This window comes from Trichosurus vulpecula, chromosome 1 (genome assembly GCF_011100635.1).
Source record: "Trichosurus vulpecula isolate mTriVul1 chromosome 1, mTriVul1.pri, whole genome shotgun sequence".
NCBI lineage: Eukaryota > Metazoa > Chordata > Mammalia > Diprotodontia > Phalangeridae > Trichosurus > Trichosurus vulpecula.
Genome location: NC_050573.1, coordinates 560,438,290 through 560,447,392, shown reverse-complemented (window position 1 = coordinate 560,447,392; position 9,103 = coordinate 560,438,290).

Genomic DNA, 9,103 nt, shown 5'->3' with positions numbered 1-9,103 from the left:
AAATTATCAAAGACAACTGCCCAGAGGTCCTAGAACCAGAGGGCAAAATAGTCATTGAAAGAATTCACCGATCACCCCCTGAAAGAGATCCCAAACTGAAAACACCAAGAAATGTTATAGCCAAATTTCAGAGCTATAAACTTAAGGAGAAAATACTGCAAGCAGCCAAAAAGAAGCAATTCAAATATCGTGGAACTACAGTCAGGATCACGCAGGATCTCTCAGCTTCCACATTAAAAGACAGGAGAAATTGGAATATGATATTCCGAAGGGCAAAGGAGCTGGGACTACAACCAAGGATCAACTACCCAGCAAAACTAAGCATAATTTTCCAGGCAAGGCGATGGACATTCAATGAAATAAGGGAATTCCAGACCTTCCTGATGAAAAGGCCAGAACTCAATGGAAAATTTGATCTCCAAATACAAACCTCAAGAGAGACATAAAAAGGTAACCAGGGGGAAAAACCCCACAAACTTCATTAACCAATAAGCTTAGGTTGTTTACATCTTTATGTGGGATTATATCATCTTATGTATGTTTTTTATGTATATCTACATATACATATACATATATAAGTCATTCTTGTGAATGGTACAACTATTGTGACAAATGAAAGGGATATACATAGGTTGTGAATGCCTGTATAAATTGACTGATGTAAAGATATAAAATATAAATAAGAGATTTAAAGGGAGGGCTATGAGGGAAGTGGTAAGAAGGTTGTAGAAAAGGGTAAATTACACCAAAGGAAGTGGCAAAAAAACATATTATAGTAGAGGGAAAGAAGGGAGGGAGAAGAGCAGTATTTGAGCTTTACTGTCATCTGATCTAGTACAAGAAGGGAATAACATACTCTGATAAGTTTAGAAATCTAACTTGTCCTACGGGAAGTGGGAGGGAAAGGGGGGAAAAAGGGAGGGGGGAGGGCAGAAGGAAGAGGAGAAGTAGCAAGTGGGTAACGGTTAGATAAGGGAGGGGAATAAAGAGGGAGGGTTAACTGAGGAAAGCGGCGGTCAAAAGCAAAACCTTGTTGGGGAGGAGAAGGGGAAAGAGAGAAATAAAAGCATAAACAGGGGGAATTAGGATGGAGAAAAAGACACAGATAGAAATCATAACCCTGAACATGCAGGGGATGAACATTCTCACAAAACAGAAGCAGATAGCAGAATGGATTAAAAACCATAATCCTACAATATGCTGTTTACAAGAAACACATCTGAAACAGGGGGATACACATAGGGTTAAGGTAAAAGGCTGGAGTAAAATATATTGTGCCTCAGCTAAAGTAAAAAAAGCAGGTGTAGCAATCCTAATCTCAGACAAAGCAAAAGTAAAGATAGATCTAATTAGAAGAGATAAGGAAGGACATTATATCCTGCTGAAAGGCACCATAAACAATGAAGCAATATCATTGCTTAACATATATGCACCAAGTGGTAAGGCATACAAATTCTTAGAGGAGAGGTTAAGGGAGTTACAGGAAGAAATAGACAGCAAAACTATAATATTGGGAGACCTCAACCTCCCCCTTTCTGAACTTGATAAATCTAACCTCAAAATAAATAAGAAAAAAGTTAAGGAGGTAAACAGAATTTTAGAAAAGGCACATATGATAGACCTCTGGAGAAAACTGAATGGGGATAAAAAGGAATATACATTCTTCTCAAAAGTACATGGCACATACTCAAAAATTGACCATGTACTAGGGCATAAAAACCTCACAATCCAGTGCAGAAAAGCAGAAGTAGTCAATGCATCCTTTTCAGACCATGATGCAATAAGAATCATTTTTAATAAAGAACCATGCAAAAATAAGCTAAAAACTAATTGGAAACTAAATAATTTAATTCTAAAGAGTGAGTGGGCCAAAGATCAAATCAGAGAAACAATCAATAATTTCATTCAAGAGAATGACAATAATGAAACAACCTACCAAAACTTATGGGATGCAGCAAAAGCAGTTCTTAGGGGAAGTTTTATATCTCTAAATGCCTACATGAATAAAATAGGGAAAGAGGAGATCAATGATCTGGGCATACAGCTGAAAAAGCTAGAAAAAGAGCAAATTGAAAACCCCCAATTAAATACCAAATTAGAAATACTGAAAATCAAAGGAGAGATTAATAAAATTGAAACCAAGAAAACTATTGAATTAATAAATAAAACAAAGAGCTGGTTTTATGAAAAAACCAATAAAATTGACAAACCTTTGGTCAATTTGATTAAAAAAAAGAAAGAAGAAAATCAAATTACCAGTATAAAAAATGAAAAGGGTGAGGTCACCTCTAATGAAGAGGAAATCAAAACAATAATTAGGAATTATTTCGCCCAACTGTATGCCCATAAATTTGACAACCTTAGAGATATGGATGAATATCTACAAAAACATAAACTGCCCAGACTAACAGAGAAGGAAGTGAAATTTCTTAATGACCCCATATCAGAAAAAGAAATTGAGCAGGCCATCAACGAACTCCCTAGGAAAAAATCTCCAGGGCCAGATGGTTTTACATGTGAATTCTATCAAACATTTAAAGAACAACTAATTCCAATACTTTGCAGACTATTTGGGAAAATAGGAGAAGAAGGAGTCCTACCAAATTCTTTTTATGACACAAATATGGTACTAATACCTAAACCAGGTAGAGTTAAAACAGAGAAAGAAAATTATAGACCAATTTCTCTAATGAATATTGATGCAAAAATTTTAAATAAAATATTAGCAAAAAGATTGCAGCAACTCATTACGAGAATAATACACCATGACCAGGTAGGATTTATTCCAGGAATGCAAGGCTGGTTCAATATTAGGAAAACTATTAGCATAATTGACCATATCAACAACAAAACTAGCAAAAACCATATGATCATCTCAATAGACGCAGAAAAAGCCTTTGACAAAGTACAACACCCATTCCTATTAAAAACACTAGAAAGCATAGGAATAAGGGGAACCTTCCTCAAAATTATAAATAGCATCTACCTAAAACCATCAACAAGCATTATTTGTAATGGGGATAAACTAGATGCATTCCCAATAAGATCAGGGGTGAAACAAGGATGTCCATTATCACCCCTATTATTCAATTTGGTTCTAGAAACATTAGCTGTAGCAATAAGAGAAGAAAAAGAAATTGAAGGAATTAGAATAGGAAAAGAAGAAACTAAATTATCACTTTTTGCAGATGATAGGATGATTTATCTAGAGAATCCTAGAGAATCAAGTAAAAAACTACTTGAAATAATAAACAACTTTAGCAAAGTTGCAGGATATAAAATAAACCCACATAAATCCTCAGCATTCCTATACATTACTGACAAAGCCCAACAGCAAGAGATAGAAAGAGAAATTCCATTCAAAGTTACTGAAGGCACTATAAAATATTTGGAAGTCTATTTGCCAAGACAAACCCAGGGCCTATATGAACATAACTATGAAACACTTTTCACGCGAATAAAATCAGATCTAAATAAATGGAGAAATATCAGTTGCTCATGGTTAGGCCGAGCTAATATAATAAAAATGACAATTCTACCTAAATTAATCTATCTATTCAGTGCCATACCAATCGAACTACCAAAATTTTTTTTTGCTGAGCTGGACAAAATAATAACAAAATTCATTTGGAAAAACAAGAGGTCTAGAGTATCTAGGATATTAATGAAAAGACATGCTAGGGATGGTGGTTTAGCCACACCAGATATTAAACTGTACTACACAGCAGCAGTCATCAAAACTGCCTGGTACTGGTTAAGAAACAGGGGTGTGGATCAGTGGTATAGGATAGGTACACAAGTAGGTGAAATCAACAAGTTTAGCAATCTACTCTTTGATAAACCCAAAGAAGCCAGTTTCTGGGCTAATAATTCACTATTTCACAAAAACTGTTGGGAAAATTGGAAAATGGTAGGGCAAAAACTGGGCATAGACCAATATCTTATACCATATACCAAAATAAAGTCAAAATGGGTTCATGATTTAGGAGTAAAAGTTGATACTCTAAGTAATTTGGGAAAGCAAGGAATAGTTTACTTATCAGATTTGTGGAAAAGTAAAGAATTCATGACCCAACAAGAGATAGAGAGCATTACAAAATGCAAAATGGATAATTTTGATTATGTCAAATTGAAATGTTTTTGTACAAAAAAAGCCAATGCAACAAGAATTAGGAGGGAAGCAGAAAATTGGGAGAAAATCTTTGCAACTAGTATCTCTGATAAAGGCCTCATTTCTAAAATATACAGGGAGCTAAGCCAAATATATAGGAATACAAGCCATTCCCCAATTGAGAAATGGTCAAAGGATATGAACAGGCAGTTTTCAGAGGAAGAAATTAAAGCTATCTACAGGCATATGGAAAAATGCTCTGGATCGCTGCTGATTAGAGAAATGCAAATCAAAACAACTCTTAGATACCACATCTCTCCTGTCAGATTGGCTAAAATAACAATCAGGAGAATGATAAATGCTGGAAAGGATGTGGGGAAATTGGAACATTGTTGCATTGCTGGTGGAGTTGTGAGCTGATCCAGCCATTTTGGAGGGCGGTGTGGAACTATGCCCAAAGGGCTATAGAAATGTTCATACCCTTTGACCCAGTAATACCACTTCTAGGGTTGTATCCCAAAGAAATCACGCAAGCGGGAAAAGGACCCATATGTACAAGAATATTTATAGCAGCTCTCTTTGTGGTAGCCAAGAATTGGAAATCAAAGGGATGCCCATCAATTGGGGAATGGCTGAACAAGCTGTGGTATATGAAGGTGATGGAATACTATTGTGCCATAAGAAATGGGGATGATGCAGACTTCATAACAACCTGGAAAAACCTACACGACATAATGCTGAGTGAGCGGAGCAGAGCCAGGAGAACGTTGTGCACAGCCACAGATATGTGGATTCCGTGAGGACCAACCCTGACATACTGCGCTTCTCTCAGCAACCTAAAGGGGCAAGGACAAATCCAGGGGACTCACGATGGAGAATGCTATCTTCATTCAGAGAAAGAACTGCGAAGTTTGAATACTGACTGAGGCACACTACATGCTCGCCTTTTCTGCTTCTCTTTTGTTTTTGGTTTTGGGTTTTTTTTTTTTGTTGTTTTTTTTTTTTTTTGTTCTGTTTATTATTTATTATGATTCATTCCATTGGTCAAAATTCTTCTCCACGACTTGAATAGAGCATAAATTAATTCAATGCGAAGTTATACATGACAGTTATATGAGACTTCATGCCGTCTTGGGGAGGGAGAGGGGAGGGAGGGGAGAAAAACTGGAACTCAAAAGTATGTAGAACCGTGTGTGGTAAACTAAAAATAAATAAAGGAAAAAAAAATGTAAAAAAAAAAATGTAAATTTTGGTCTTCATGTTTTCTTTCATTTCTTCCAACTACTTCTGACTTTCTTGTGACCATTCCTTTCTTTTGCTCTCCCTTTCTCCTGAGTTCTAGTTGCAGTTATTACAGGATAATTCTTTCAATTTTACTAACCAAAATCAAATGAAATAGTATTTGCAAATAAATTAACACTGTGCATGCACATAGTGAATGGTTATTGAATACTTGTTACCTTCTTGCCTTTTCTTCTTTTGCCAGTCTCTTACTCAATACTTGTTCTTCATTATAATTGGAGCTTGTTTTTGCTTGATCATTTCCTTAGTGTTTATGCTCTTTCTCTTTCTCTTCCCTTCCTCTAACAGAGGTTTTTATAGTGGTTTCTTTCATTCACTACTTTTACGTTATTATTGGTGATTCATTTGGTTCAGTTCTGGTAGTTCCCAGGTAATAAGGGTGAGCCCAATTCATCCATCATATTCAGAACCTCTCATTCCACCATCCTGATGCGATTAAACTTCTTTTGTCTTCCATAAATATTGCTGGAAGAGAAGACAGAAGGGGGAACTCATACAATTTTTGTAAAGTAAAGAAGATTGCAGGAAAACATTTTTGAGAGGAAGGTTTGTGATAAGATGCACTTCATAAAGGATTAGAGTACTTACTTCCAAAGAAATTATGTGTTGGGAACCATGATTTAATTTCATTTAGGATTATCTCAAATGATCCATTCAGGTCTCAATAGGTAAAGTGTTGTTTGTTAGTTTCAATTTCAGAGAGAAAATGGATTTATTTTAGACTCTGTGCCAAGAGATAAACTATCAGGAGCACTCTAAGAGCCTTGTGGTGATTAGACTTAACAAGGTAAAGCTAATATCTTATTTAAAAATTATCTTTTTGATTTTAAAAAAATGCAGTTGATATAGATATGGTGACATGTTCACAATTCCAATAAGAAGAATACATTAGTTTGATGTTAGAATTAAAGTTTATTTCCTATTATGTCCTTTTCATTTCAGGGCAAAAGAAGGGTTACAGCTGGTATATAGTACAATAAAAAACATGTATACTCTTAAAAAATTTAGATATAATACTATACATGTATTTTACCTATAACCTGTATATGTATTTAGCACTACTATACTCACATATAGGGCTCAAGAATTTATTTAAACACAATGTATCATCAGAAACATAAGGATTTTAGGAAAAGAGAATAAAGACAGAGTGTTGACTATCAAAAGTGAATTGCATATAATTTTTAGTTGAAAAAGAACATATTTCTCCAAACTGTACAAGAACATCTTATATTGAAACTGGCCCAATTGTTTCCATTTTTAAGGACCCAGGGAAAGGGTTTATAAAGGAAAAGTAGAATGATTATTTTGTTAATGTTAGCCCAAGCTAATATAGAAAGACAGCTGCTGAAGTAGATCGATGGGGATTGAAGAGGGGGGGGAATGAAAATAAAGAGAATAAACTTCAGGTTTTATTTAATAGAAAATTGGTATGAAAGATAGCTCAATTTACCTAGAGATAAACAACTGTTATAGTAGCAGAGATAAGAAATCAAAGTGTCTTTTTGAATACAGTAAGTCTTACTAAATGTTTGTTGAAATGAACGAGCCCTTGAGTCAGTGTCTAGTTATGTCAGGAAATGTAACTTTTACATGTACACAGGACATAAACAAAGGGAGAACATTTGAAGAAATGAATGGGAAAAAAATGTTTAAAAATAGAATAAAGGTGGGAGGTTCTAGGGAAAGAGAAGCAGCATTTGCCCAAGAGAAGTAAATGAGGTAGGAAATAAGAGCAACTGAGCCAAAAATTTTTGAAACTAGCCCAAACTTTTCAAATAATCAACAATGGGGTAAGTCTGATGTACAGAAACAATATAGCTTTTGAGATCAATCATTGAAAAGGAAAAGGTTAAACAGAAGAACAAAGAGTTATGATTGCAGGATGAAGACATTGGAATAATAGAAATATAGATGCCAAATAAATGAGCAGAAAATCAGAGGAGATGGCCAGAAGAGTAAAATGAGTTACAGAAAAGATGAGATGAAACAAAAAAAATAAGAGCTTTGAATATCTAAATAATTCATATGAAATATATGCCAAGGCACTGTTTCTTTTTGGGTTGGAGGGAGGATTGCAAATACAAAAATATATATCAAAAAAAATCTTTTACAAGGGAATAGTCTAGATTTGGGATATAAACCCCAGAGTGTTCAGGAAGGACTAGCATCTCTCATTTGAGGACTTGATGAGCCTTTTTCAGGGCTACTCATCTACTGTTGGTTTCTGCCTTTCACCCAACTCCACCCATGTATCTAAGAAGCTGCAGATTTGTAACAACAATGTTATTTGCAGCTGCTGTGGGTGTGTAAGACCAATAACAATAGCACACAGGAGGGCTGCTAGCATAAATTCTTTGATCTGCTTCAGCAAAAATAGGAACAGAAATTACAAGCACAAATAATATAAATAGAGCAAATACAAACAGCAAAGACCAATAGAAAAGGTTTTCAACTGTTTGACCAAAAGCAATACATACATAGTTACCAGAGAGAGAAGCAGAAACATTTGGGTTTTCAAAGCTGGGGGGGGGCTCCTCAGCTACTCAGAGTCTCATCTGGCTACATCACATGAACACTCTTCCCATCAGTGAGCCCCAAAGCAAAATGCTAACCTCAGAGTGTGTATACATTTCCTCAATCTTAGAGGGCATCACAACCCTTGTGAGCCAGGTTCATATGACTTTGGCTTCCACATGACTTAAGCAGGTCACATAGACCTATTAATGGATGGGAAAGATCTTCCCATGGTGAGTTATACGGATTTCTATGCCAAGCATATGAGGACTTCCTCTGGCAGAATGGGCAGATGAAAACAGTTTGTCCCAGTGGCCATGAAGGTGGCTGAAGCAGACACTAAAGACAACTGAGAGCCTGGCTAGATATCAAAGAAAAAAAAATAAAGTCATCCACAGAATCTTAGCACATGATCAATTGTTTTGAATTTTGTTTCACCATTGGATTTCCATGATTCTGGAAGAAGAAGTGAGACTGATGACTTTGTGCAATTCTGCCTTTCTTTTTTTTTTTCACTTATATTCTTTATTTTATTTTATTTTTTTTTAATAAATTTCTTTATTTATTTTTAGTTTACCACGCACGGTTCTACATAGTTTTGAGTTCCAGTTTTTCTCCCCTCCCTCCCCCCTCCCTACCCAAGACGGCATGAAGTCTCATATAACTGTCATGTATAACTTCACATTGAATTAATTTATGCACTAGTCAAGTCGTGGAGAAGAATTTTGACCAATGGAATGAATCATGAGAAAGAAGAAACAGAACAAAAAAAAAAAAAAAACCAAAAAAAAAACCCAAAAACAAAAACAAAAGAGAAGCAGAAAAGGCAAGCATGTAGTGTGCCTCAGTCTGTATTCAAACTTCGCAGTTCTTTGTCTCGATGAAGATAGCATTCTCCATCGTGAGTCCCCTGGAGTTGTCCTTGCCCCTTAGGTTGCTGAGAAAAGCACAGTTTGTCAGGGTTGGTCCTCACGGAATCCATATATCTGTGGCTGTGCACAACGTTCTCCTGGCTCTGCTCCGCTCACTCAGCATTATGTCGTGTAGGTTTTTCCAGGTTGTCACGAAGTCTGCATCATCCCCATTTCTTATGGCACAATAGTATTCCATTACCTTCATGTACCACAGTTTGATCAGCCATTCCCCAATTGATGGGCATCCCTTTGATTTCCA